The sequence below is a fragment of the Phascolarctos cinereus genome, unplaced genomic scaffold, assembly GCF_003287225.1.
Source record: "Phascolarctos cinereus isolate Bilbo 61053 unplaced genomic scaffold, phaCin_HiC Scaffold_2;HRSCAF=192, whole genome shotgun sequence".
Classification (NCBI taxonomy): Eukaryota; Metazoa; Chordata; class Mammalia; order Diprotodontia; family Phascolarctidae; genus Phascolarctos; species Phascolarctos cinereus.
The window spans coordinates 361,269,047-361,282,891 of NW_027555625.1; positions in this window are offsets into that span (position 1 = coordinate 361,269,047).

Genomic DNA, 13,845 nt, shown 5'->3' on the forward strand with positions numbered 1-13,845 from the left:
GTGAGTAGTACAGTTTTGCTGGAGTATAGAATACATGGAGCACAGTAATATTTGAGAGAGCAAAGAAGTGGATTGGACTGAAGGTTTTGAACTTTACTTGGTAAAAATAAGGAGCTATTGGAGAGTTTTGAGCAGAGAAGTGACCTAAATATATCTACATACAACAGGAAGATAATCTGGTTCTATTTGGAGGATGGACAGGAAAGGATAAAAAAATGGATGCAAGAAGGCATCTTCCACCTATTGTTCATAATACACACTTAGCCCTAGCTTGTATACTATTCTATCCTTGAATTGTGAAGGGCAGCTAAGTGGTGCGGTGGATAGAGCATTGAATCTGGAATCAGGAAGACTCCTCTTCATGAGTTCAAATCAGACACTTACTAGCTGTGTGACCCTGGAAAAGTCACTTAACTCTGTTTGCCTTAGTTTCTTCTGTAAAAATGAGCTGGAGAAGGAAATGGCAAGACACTCCAGTATCTTTGTCAAGAAAACTCCAAAACTGGATTCATGAAATGTAGGACACAATTGAACAACATCAAAAATTCTTGAATTGTATCACATATGATAGTGTTGTTTTCTCAACTAGATTTCCCCAATGAAATTCCTTAAGATTATGAGACCTGGCTCATTGTAGGTGCTTAATAAATGCTTGTTGACTGACAACCATGTCTATTTCTCTTGACAAACCTAGGACTGAGTTCACGAGAGGAGCTTAAATGCCAACTCTTCAAAAAACTGTCTCCCCTTAAACCAATCTGGAATCTGGAACATGCATTATTCTCTCCTGCCTCCATGTTTTTGCTGACATTTTTTCCTATTAATCAAATACCTTCTTTATCTGTTGAATTCTTACTCAGTCTTTAAAGTGCAAATGGAATTCACGCTGCTCAGATACCATTTCCTTATCCCATAGCCCAACCAGCAACAACTTGGAACTGGGAAGACTCTTCCTCCTCTCATTCCCTTCACCTGGCACTTTGTTTAGTGTGTTTCCAGGGCACTTATCATATAATATTGTGGATTGTAATCATCTGAGTCTGCTTTATTCCACTACTAACTTAAAATCTCCATGGGGCCAAAAGCTATATTTTATTTAAATTTTATTTTTCTTATAGTGCCAAGGACACTGTTCTGTATATAGTCAGTGCTTCAATAAGTTGTTTCCTGATTCCCACAATCCCCACTCCTCTCTGTGATCTCATAACACGATGTACTCCAATTTAACATTTATTAAGCACTATGTGCAAGGTACTGTTGCTAGGTGCTAGGAATACAAAAATTAGAAAAATAGTCCCTGCTTTCAAGAAGCTTATATTCTATTAGAGCTATGGAGATAAAATATGAACCCAAAAAACAAGTAAATACATACAAGGAAACTGGAAGAAAGAGGGTCAGCACCAACAGTGGGGGAGATCAGGGAAGGCTTCATGGAAAAGGTTTCAACTGAGCTGGAACTCTGATTGAAAGTAAAAATGCTGGGAGGCTGAGAAGACATTCTCAGCACGGTCACAGTCTTGCAAAGGGACAGACAGATATAGAAGGTGGAATGTCAAATTTCAGAAACAGCTTGCAGGTTCAGAGATTTGCCCAGAGTCACATAGCTAATAAATATCTAACACAGGATTAGAGCCCAGATCTTCTTGACTCTAAGTTCAGTGCCCTATCCACCTCACCATGCTGGCTCTCCTAAGGTGAGTTTATCCTGAATGAAGGGTGCATAAAGGGAGGAAGATAATATTTTAAATCTGGAAAGGTAGGTTGCAATCAGATTGAGGAGGCTTTTAAAAACTGGCTGAAGATTTTATATCCTAGAGGCAATAGGGAACATTAAAGATTTTTGAGCAGGGGATAGCATGGTTAGATCTGTCTACGTCTTAAGAAGATTATTTTGGCAACAGTATGGAGGCTGATTTGGAGAAAGGGAGAATTTGCAGAGGAGGATCAGTTAGGAGGCTATTAAGAGTTCAGCAAAAAGGATAATGGGGGCCCAAATGGAGTAAATAGCAGCATGAGTGTACAGAAGGGGACAATTGGAAGAGATGTGGAGGTAACAATGAGACCTGGCAACTGATTAGATACGAGGGGAAGAGTCAAGGATGGCTAAGGTTGTTATCCTGGGTGATTCAAAGGATAGTGATGCCCTCCACAAAAATAGGTAAGTTCAGAGGTGGGGCAGGTCTGGGGGGGGGAGGGAATAATGACTTCCATTTTGGACATTATTTCAGATGCCTACAAGGATATTCATTTGGAGATGTTCAACAGGCACTTGGCAACATAGGACTTGTGTGTATGTGTGTGTGTGTGTGTGTGTGTATACATACACATATATACATACACAAAATACATATATATATATATAAACATACACATATGTGTATGCTTATATATGTGCATGTATATATGTGCGTGTATGTATATGTATTTATATATGAGTTATCTATGTGGAACAAGGGTATTTAACTTGGGATCCATGAATTTTGTTTTAAAATATTTTGATAACTTTATTTCTTCATAATTACTTTCATTTGTAATCCTATGCAATTCATTTTATACATTTTAAAACATTATTCTGAGGAGTCCATAAGCTTCACCAGACTGCCAAAAAATATTTAAGAATGTCTGATGTAGATGATAAGAGAGATCATAAGAATTAATGAGCTCTCCAAGGGAAAGAGGATAGAGAGAGAAGGGAAGGAAGCCCAGGACAGAACCTTGGGGAACAGTTACACGTGGAGGACAAGACACGGTTAATGATGCAGGACAAAGGACTGAGAGGGAGCAATAACATAGGAAGGAGGAGAACTAGGGGAGAGTGGCATCACAGAAACCAAGAGAGGGGAGAGCATGTAAGAGAAGGAGATTGTCAACAGTGTCTACAGTGGCAGGAAGGTTAGTCAAGTAGGATAAAAGACTAAGCAATAAGCCAAGAGGTTTAGCAGCTAATGAGATCACTAGGAACCATGGAGAAAGCCCTCTTAGTTGAGTGGGTTTGAAGATAAATTGAAAAGGTTGGAGAAGTGGGAAGTGAGAGAGTGGAAGAAGTGAATGTAAACAACTTTTCCTAGAAGTTTACTTGTGAAAGCAATTTCATATTATGTTTGTCTATACATATGTCTTAACTCCCTACAAGATGGTGAGACTCTCATTTCCTATTTATCCTTGTGTCTTACCTTCAGCCCCTAGGGCAATGCACATAGCAAGTGATTCGCAAAGGTTTAAAATGAACGAAGGATTGATGGATTTCTTGGGTGATCTTTGGGTGACCCTTTGTTGCACTTTTCACAAGGAAGAAGAGGGAAAACTTCTGGCTTAAGTCTGGGAAATCTAGTCTGTAGATTGGTTCTGTGGGAACTTGCCTAAACTGTACTAGCATCTGATGCTCTCCTTTCAGCAACATCTGGGTTAGTGGAAGCTTGGCAAAGAGGATGTTCCTAGATTGAGTGACTATCCCTCAACCCATGCCTTGAGGAATATTCTCCTGACCACTGCATGTGTTAGAGTGCAGAAGGCTGATCTGAAAGTAGATGAAAATCTTCAGATATTTATGGTTAAGCTAGGATGGCAGATGCATCAACATCTGGAGACCTGCAGATGTGGTCAAATGATTCTCTGATGTGGAAAGTAATATGGATAGCTGTCCCTGTGGGCCAGCCAAGTGCCCATTATGACAAGGAAATACAATGTCAGGCCCCAAAGGCCCCTAATATTTTCACTCTGTTTAATCAGGCTGTGGTACAGGCCCAAGACCCCTTTGGACTACAGTATATCCTCCAGCTGGTCCAAAGACAATGTTCACATCTGAACTAGATTAGGCGACTTAAGAAAGACAAGAATATGGGTCAAAGACCACAGGCTATGGAAATATGACAACAACAACATTTAAATATTGTTTAGGGTTTAAAATTATTTCTTCATAGCAACTCCATAAATCAGATCATGAAAATATCACTACAAGACTTAGCATGGCATACTGGATAACAGGCTGGAATTGGAGTCAAGAAAACTTGGGTAAGACTCTGGCTTCAGATACTTCATATATGTGTGATCACAGACCAGTCACTTTACCTGTCTTAAAAGCACCTTCCTCACATGGTTGCTATGAGAGTAGAATGAAATAATGTATATACAGCACTTTCCAAACCTTCAAATGTTATACACGTGATAAGTATTATTTTTATTCCCATTTTACAGATGAGGAAACTGAGAAGAGAGATGAAGTATATATGCTGTAGTTTCTCAAAGTCATAGTTAATAGGAGGTGGAATTTGAACCCAGGTCATCTGATGTCAAAGTCAGTGTTCTGTATTATAGAAGGATGGAGAAGGAAATGGCAAACCACTCCAGTATCTTTGCTAAGAAAACCCCAAATGGGATCACAATGAGTCAGATGCAACTGAAATGACTGAACAACAACAAAAATTATAGAAGGAATCAAGTCCCCTCTTAAGTCTTCTCTTTTCCAGGCTAAACACTTCCTACTCCCTCAGTTTCTTTACATACTTCTCATATGTCATAAAGTCCAGGCCCCTAGAATTCTTTCTATCATAATTATGGTGTCCTGACCAGGGATTTTTCCCAGGGTGCCAAAATTCAAAGGACACTGATAACACTAAACTCTTTCAGCAGCACAGAAACAATTGAGCTTAGCACCTAATTTTTAAGAGTAATGAATTAAAATATGAAGCTAGAAAATGATATACTTTATATTATATACTCCCCAGGTAAGTTTCTTACTTTTCCAGCTCCATCCCATAACTTCTTCTCCCCAAAACTGGTTTCAAGGTATGTAGAAGGCAGAGACCCAAAGTGCCCATGATGTATAGTTTCTGTCTCCTGACTGTGTATTTCAGGGTTTCTTCCCCTATGTGCATAGTGTTCTTAAGTTCCCCTCTCCTCAACTGAAGGCATATATGGGGAAACTTTCCATAGCTGTCAAAGTTGACTGTTATATCTGTTATCCTGAAAACTCTGTATTCAGTTGGTCAATAAAATATTGAGACTAAAATAGAGAACTAGAACTGAACGCTGAACCTCATATGACGTCTAATCAGGGAAGGACTATCTTTTTAGTAAGAACATTCTAGAGTGGAAAAATCAGTCATTTTTGAAAGCTAAAGGAGAAGCCTTGTAGGACAAGGCTGGCTATAAATCTAGATATACTTACCTAGATAAACTTACCCCAGCCTATCACCTATTCTTCACTGAGAACTGAGACCAAAGATAGAAAGAAGGTAGATTTCTGATCAATGTAGGCAGGGATGTGCTGATAAATGTTTTGTGTCTGGCTTTCCAGAAAGTTTTGTCGTTGTTCAGTTGTGTCTGACTCTTTGTGACCCCATGGACCATAGCACACCAGGCCCTTCTATCCTCCAGTATCTCCTGAAGTCTGTCCAAGTTCATGTTCATTGCTTCCATGACACTCTCTAGCCAACTCGTCCTCTGCCATCTCCTTTTCCTTTTGCCTTCAATCTTTCCCAACATCATAGTCTTTTCCTATAAGTCCCATCTTTTCATTATGTGACCAAAGTATTCCAATATTTAACCTTCCAGTGAATAGCCTGAATTATTATTTTTTAAATATTGACTGATTTGACCTCCTTGCTGTCCAAGGGACTCTCAAAAGTGTTCTCCAGCACCACAACTGGAAAGCGTCAATTCTGTGTGTACCGCTATCCTCGTAGTCCAACTCTTACAGCTACTGGAAAAACAATAGCTTTGACTATACAGCTCTTTGTCAGCAAGGTGATGTCTCTGCTCTTTAGCATGCCTCTCCAGATTTGCTATAGCTTTCCTTCCAAGGAGCAAACGTCTTTTAATTTCACAGCTGCACTAGCCATTCACCGTGGTCTTTGAGCTCAATAATATAAAGTCTGCACTACTTCTATTTCTTCTGATGGGACCAGTTGCCAAGATCTTAGGTTTTTTATGTTATACTTCAAGCCAGCTTTTACACTCTCCTCTTTCACCTTCATCAAGAGGCTTCTTAATTCCTCATTTTCTCCCATTAGAGTGGCACAGTCTGCATATCTGAGATTATTGATATTTCTCCTGACAACCATAATTTCAGCTTTTGATACATATAGCCTGGCATTTTGCATGATGTACTCTGCATATAAATTAAATAAATAAGGTGACAATATACAGCATTGGTGTACTCATTTTCCAATCTTAAACCAATCAGTTGTTCCATGTTTGGTTCTAACTGTTGCTTCTTGGCCTGCATACAGGATCCTCAGGAGACAAATAAGATGATCTGATACTCCCATCTCTTTGAGGCCTTGCTACATTTTGTTGTGATCCACACAGCCAAAAGCTTAGTGTAGTCAATGAAGCAGAAGTAGATGTTTTTCTGAAACTTCCTTGCTTTCTCCATAATCCAGTGCATGTTGGCAATTTGGTCTCTAATTCCTCTGCCTTTTTAAAAACCAGCCTGCTCTTCTGGTAATTCTTGGTTCACATATTGCTGAAGCTAACTTGCAGAATCTTAAGCGTAACCTCGCTAACATGTAAAATGAGTGTGATTATTCAGTAATTTGAACATTCCTTGACATTGCCCTTCTTTAGGTTTGGGACATAAATTGATCTTTTCCAATCTAGTGATCACTGTTGAATTTTTCAAATTTGCTGGCACATTGAGTGCAGCACGTTAACAGAATCATCCTTTAGGGTTTTAAATAGCTCAGCTGGAATTCCATCACCTCTCCTAGCCTTACTGTTAGCAAAGCTCCCTAAAGCCCACTTGACTTTATTCTCCAAGGTGTCTGGCTCTAGATCAGTAACCCTAGTATTATGATTATCAGTGATGTTAAGATCTTTCTTGTATAGTTCTTCTGTGTACTCTTGCCACCTCTTCTTAATCTCTTCAGCTTCTGTTAAATCCCTACTATTTTTTGTCTTTTATCATGATCATTTATGCAGAAAATTTTCCTTCCATATCTCTAGTTTTCTTGAAGATATCATCTTTTGTCTTTCCTATTTTATTGTTCTCTTTATTTCTTTGCATTGCTTATTTAAGAAAATTTTATTATTTCTCCTTGCTATTTTCTGGAATTCTGCCTTCAGTTGGGCATATCTTTCCCTTTCTCTTTTCCCTTTTGCTTTCCTTCTCTCTTTAGCTATTTGTAAAACCTCATCAGACAGCCATTTTGCTTTCTGGTTCTTCTTTTTCTTTGGAATGTTTTTTGTCACTGACTTCTGCACAACATTGTTAACCTCTGTTCATAGTTCTTCAGACATTCTATCTACTAGATCTAATATCTTAAATATCTTCATCACCTTCACTTCATATTCATAAGGAATGTCATTTAGGTCATACCTATATGGTCTGATGGTTTTCCCCACTTTCTTCAGTTTAAGTCTGAATTTTGCAATAAGAAGCTCATGATCTGAGACACTGTCAGCTCAAGGTTTTGTTTTAACTGACTGGATAGAGCTTCTTCATCTTTGGCTGCAAAATACATAATCAATCTGATTTCTATATTGACCATCTGGTGATGTTCATGTGTAGAGTAGGCTTTTGGGTTGTTGAAAAAGAGTGTTTGTTAGGACCAGAGAAGTCTCTTGATGAAACTCTACTAATCTCTGCTCTGCTTCATCTTAATACTCCAAGGCCACACTTGCCTGTTATCCCAAATATCTTTTGATTTTCTACTTTAGCATTCCAATCTCCTATAATGAATGTGACCTTTTTTGATGTTATTTCTAGAAGACATTGTAAATCTTCATAGAACTGATTAACTTTGGCCTCTTCAGTATCAGTGTTTGGAGCATAGCCTTGCATTACTGTGATATTGAACTTGTTTGAACTTGGACTCAAGCAGATATCATTCAGTCATTTTTTAGATTATACCTCAGCACTGCTTTTCTCACCCTTTTATTAACTATGAGGGCTACTCCATTTCTTCTAAGGGGTTCTTGCTGAACCCCTTAGTATGTGTAGTGATCATTTGAATTAAATTTACCCATTCTTGTCCATTTAAGTTCACTGACACCCAAGATGTCAATGTTTAAGCTTCCCATCTCCTCTTTGACCACATCTAGCTTACCTTGGTTTATAGATTTAACATTGCAGGTTTCTATGCAATATTGATCTTTACAGCATTGGACTTTCCTTTTGTCACCAGATACACATGCAGCTGAGCTTTCTTTTGGCTTTGGCCCAGACACTTCCTTAGTGCTGGAGCTATTTTTAGCTGTCCTCTGCTCTTCCCAGTAGTGTATTGAAGACCTTCTGACCTGAGGGGCTTATCATTTGATATCATCACTTTTGTCATTTTAGTATTGTCGATGGGGTTTTCTTGGCAAAGATACTGGAGTGGTTTGCCATTTCTTTCTCCAGTAGATCAACTTTTGTCAGAACTCTCCATTATAAACTCTAATGAGTAACTTTGCATGGGTAACCCTGCATGACATAGCTCATAGTTTCACTGAGCAATGCAAGCCCCTCTACCACAAAAAGGCAGGGGAGTTGATAAAGCTAGACACACTTTTAAGTTTAATTTGAATTATGTCAATCTGCAAATGGACATTTTCTCAATTACTTTCTTAAGTTTAGAAAATCAACACAATAATTAATCAAGTTCCAATTTGTAACCTTTGCTAATTTCTGAAGTGTAAATACTCACACTAAAAATGAACAATTAGCCTCTAGTAAGAGCTGGCTCTAGCACATCTCTGGATATAAGGAAGAGCTTTGTAATAATCAAGACTATCTAACAATGAAGAGGGCTTACTGGGTAGGTGGTCAGCTCCTTGTCATCAAGTAAAGTAAAGGCTAGATGATCTCCTAACAGGGATAGTTTAGAGGAAATTTGTACATTGAATTTGTACTAGGTGCTCCTTCAAGTCTCTTGCTTCTCAGAGGTTCTATAATTCTAAGATTTCATTACTTTACCTTGTATGTTGTTTATTTCTGCTTTGTCCTCTTTCTCAGGTATGTCTACCTGAGTATTACTATCTATAGTGAATGCTTTCTAAGTCTAAACTTTCACCTCCCTCTATTAAAATGTGCCTATTCCACAACCATAGATTGTTAAAGTAGGAAGGGACCTTATAATCAGAGTATAGAATGCCAGAGCTGGGGAAAGGGGTTTGAATGACAGAACCAAAAGAGGTGAGACCTGAAAGGAGCCTTCAAGCTAATCCAGTTCAAGGACAATGTTCTTTCAGTTACAGCACACTTTGTTTCACATTGCTAGACTAATTCATGCTACCCTGTTAATTATTCATAATAACTTAACATATTACTCTTCCCAGGAGCATTTGAAAACAGGGACCCCAGGAGGCAACAATACTTTAACCCAAAAGAGTGAATCTTGAATGCAAAAATTTCATATGCCAAAGGAGGGTGTGTGTGTGTGGTGTGTGTGTGTGTGTGTGTGTGTGTGTGTGTGTGTGTAAATATCTTGGGGCAAGATGAACTTTTTGGATACCACAAATAGTTAGGAGAACACTCATTTTCTCTACCTATAGGTACTAAACCCATACTTCTGTCTCGTAAGTATATACCATTACTGATTGTCAAACTGTGTCAAGTAGTCAGACATTGGGAATAGTTTTAGACATAAAGCACTAAAAGTCTTTATTCCATTTTGGACACCCTTACGCTATCAACTGAAGACACTGTCTCTTCAAAACCAGAAAAAATAGAGGTAATTTGCTAAGAGTTCTTTCTTTTCTCCTCTTCCTTATTTTATATCATTGAGATATCTTCCTCCAGTATTTCCTCCTTTACTCCTGTCTCATGTGAAGAGTTAGCCCTTCTCTTTGTCAAGATTAACATCTCTACATGCACTCCTGACACCATTCCATCCCATCTTTTCCAGAAGATTGCTCCCTCTACCATCACTCTCTCACTAATATTTCATCTCTCCCTATTTACTGGACGCTTCCCTACTGCCCAGAAACATGCTCATGTCTCCCCCATGTTTAAAAAAACCCCTTACTTGATCTGACCATCTCCACTTGCATCATCTTAATATCTCTCCTCCCCTTAATGTTTAAAGTTCTTGAGAAAGCCATCTTCAAATGGTGCCTGCACTTTCCTCTTACTCGTTTCTAAATCCCCTGCAGTCTGGCTTCTTACCTCATTCAAGTGCAACTGCTTTCTCCAAAGTTATAGATGATTTTTTAATTGCAAATCTAATGGTCTTTTTTTTTAAACTCTCATCCTTCTCCTCCTCTCTGTGGCCTTTGACACTGTTGATCACCCTCTTATGCATACTCTTCTCTTTAGGTTTTTGTGACACTGCCCTCTTCTGGTCTTTTTCTTACCTAGTCTCAGTTTGTTTTTTTTTTTCTCTCAGATTTTCCTCCAGGACAAGATCATTAACCCTGAGTGACCCCTAAAGGTCTGTCTTGGCCTTCTTCTCTTCTCCTTCTATGCTATCTTGTTTGGTGGAACTCCCAGGAGTTCAATGACTGTTTCTAAGCAGATGATTACCGGATGCATTCATTCAGCCCAAACCTCTCTACAGATATCTCAAACTCAATACGTCTAAAATGCAACTCATTATCTTTCCTCCCAAACCTTCTCTTCTTCTAAACTTTCCTTTTACTATTGAGGCCTGCATCACAATATTGGTGTCATCCTCAACTCCTCACTCCATATATTCAATCTGCGGCCAAGTTCTGTCATTGCTACCCTCATGACATTGCTTCTATAATGTTCTTCTCTCCACTCATATAGCCACTATTCTGGTGCAGGCCCTTCTCACCTCACCCCTAGACTACTGCAATAAACTTTTGGTTGGTCTCCCTCCTTCAAATCTCTCCCTACTCCAATCTATCCTCCATTTAGCTCTCAAAGTAATTTTCCTAGACTGCCAGTCTAATCACACCACCATCCTACTTAATAAACTCCAATGCTTCCCTACTACCTCCAGGATCCAATAAAAATCCTGTTTAGCTTTTGAAGTCCTTCATGACCTTGTCCCTTCTTACCTTTCTAATCTTCTTACTCTTGACTCCTCACATACTCTAGAATCCAGCAATGCTGGTCTCTTTTCTGTTCTTTGTATGTAATATTTTGTCTTTCAACTCTGCCTTTTCCATATGCCTGAAATGTCCGGTCGCTTCACTTCTGCCTCCTGGCTCTCCTGCTCGTTTTCAAGACTCATTTCAAATCTTATATTCTGCAGGACACTTTTCTCAAGCTGTCCCCTAATCCCATGAGTGCCTTCATTCTGAAATTACTTTCTACTTCTACTGTATTTGTATGTTGTCTTTCCCATTAGAATGGCATGTCTTGAATAGCAGGGACTATGTTTTTGCTTTTTTAATATTTTCATTGATTAACACATTTCCTGGAACATAGTTAGCATTTAAATGCTTGTTGATTTACTATAGATTCATCTCATCTGTGTGTATTTTCCAGCCCAGGGCTACCCCTAGGGTGTTTGGGGGCCCCAGACAAGCATTTTTTTGCAGGTACTGTCCTATTTATATAAATAATTTGATGAAAAAATTGTATTGCAAAATTCCTGGGCCCATGTGAGGTATACCAATTTATCAATGAAGATTTAGAATAATTAACTTACAACATTTATTTACCTTTTAATAGGAAGCACTGTGATTTAAAACATTGAATCGTTATAGAGCTGACACGACTGTTTAAGTTCGTATTATTATCATAGTTGAAACCACTACTATTCAAGTTACAATTCCATGGAGTGCTTGAGACCACTGATGGTTAAAGAGTTAATCTCCTCCTCCTCCATTTTCCTGGTTATTAGAGACATCATTCATCAGATATTACAAGAAAATGGTTTATACAGTGATAGCTCATCTTACTCCTACACTGCTCAAAATTCGTCAATATTTGATCATCTCATTCTTTTCTCAAAAGGAAGCTTCAATGGCTTTTTAATGTCTTAGGATCAAATATAAAGTCTTCTGTTTGGTATTTCAAGGTGTTTACAATTTGGTTCTTTCCTATCTTTCCAGACTGATTACACATTATTTTTCTTCATAGAATAAATGTTCCAGCAACACTTTATTTTCCCCATACGTGACAGTCCATTTCCTTTCTCTGTGTTCTTTGTTTTGAATCCCGCTTCCTAGAGCCAGCAAAATGTAAGTTCCTTGCACACAAGAACTGGTCTCATTTTTGTATTAATATCTCCAGCACCTTGGACAGTACCTTATACATAACTCTTAATATATGCTTACTGATCAGGTACTGACACTACAAAGATAAAGATACAGTCCTGTACACAAATAACTATAATTCAGGGCAGGTTATGATGAATTCAAGGTCTATGTACAAAGGGCTCAAGAAAAATTTAGGGGGGAAAAGAACTTAGGATCAAGGAAGAGGTGATAGCTAAGCTCACCCTTGAGGTAAAAGAAGGCTTTTGTTAGGCAAGAGATGAAAAGAGAGTGCATTCCAGGCTAGGAGGACAGATTACAGAAATACAGAGAGGCAGAGAATGACAAATAGAACTTAGAGAATATCTGCTCCTCCTATCATCTGAATAGAATTGTATAAAACTAGATATTCAAAGAAAATGTAATAGTAGCATTACATAATTTCAAATAAAGCATGTACTAAAACAAGCCCATCAAGGAGACCATATAAAAAGCAGTAAAAATGATCAAAGGCAGTGTTGAACAGTAAATGGAGAGCTGGCCTGGGAGCCAGGAAGACCTGACTTTGAAGTCCAGCCTCTGACACATATAGGCTGGGTGACCTTGAGGAAGTCCTGTAGGGAACTCTAAGTCAATTGCAGAAAAGATGCAGGCCCACATTGGTAGAAGAACTTTCCTCACCTTACAGCTCCCTCTGTCAGTGAACTCACAGGTTCAATCCTTATCCTAAAAGTGGTTACTCTGATTACTGTAAACATTTCACTGACTTATGACCTATTATTGATTGTTGTTTTGCATATTTTTCAATAAAGTACCTAGGATAATTCATATGCTTCATTAACTACTTAAATCAAATTAACTGGATAATTAATTACTAAAAACAATAATTATTTATAGATCTCTCCTATCTGCCAGTATATATGTGCAGAGTTTTTAAACAATAATAATAAAACATATTTAGGCACACTGTTCTTACTAAAAATTAATATTTCAGTGAGAGCAAAAAGGGTTTTGTACCATTAATAAATAAAACAAAATATTTTAAAACTGTTTTACCTTAGTCTCCTTTTTAATGTCTATTTAGTCTATGCTTCCATCATAAAGTAACATAGTACAGTAGTTACATGCATGTAATTTATAAACAATCTTTTTTTTTCATTTGATAAAGGTGTGATGTCCAAATAATTTAGAGAACACTGTCTTAGGACAACAGGAATTTCGATGACTTGTCCACGGTCACACAGCTAGCATGTGTCAAGGGTCAGCTAGCTCCAAGCCAAGCTGCCTCTTAACACTTCTGTATTTGAACTGAAATCTACCTCTTTGCAGATTATATGCATTACTTCTATTCCCCTTCCTACCTTCCAACGCAAAAGAGAATGAAGTTTTCAAATCCAAATTGATGTTTTCTGAAGTTACAAAGATAATAAAGGAGATGTCTAATCTAGGTGACACACTGGAGAGTGTGCTGAAAGACCAGCAGGAATCAGGAAGACCAAAGCTCACATCAGACCCTTACTGGCTGTGTGACACTTAGCAAGTCATTTAATAGTTCTTATTCTCAGTTTCCTCATCTGTAAAGTAAAGATAATAATGACATCTAACTCAATGGGTTGTTGTGAGGATTAAATAAAATGTGATGTGCAAAATGCTTTGCAAACAAAGTACTATGTAAATGTTGTGATGGTGGTAATTAATAATGATGATGATGTCTCCATCGTATATTTGGTCCTTTCCTATGACTTTTGCGGGTGG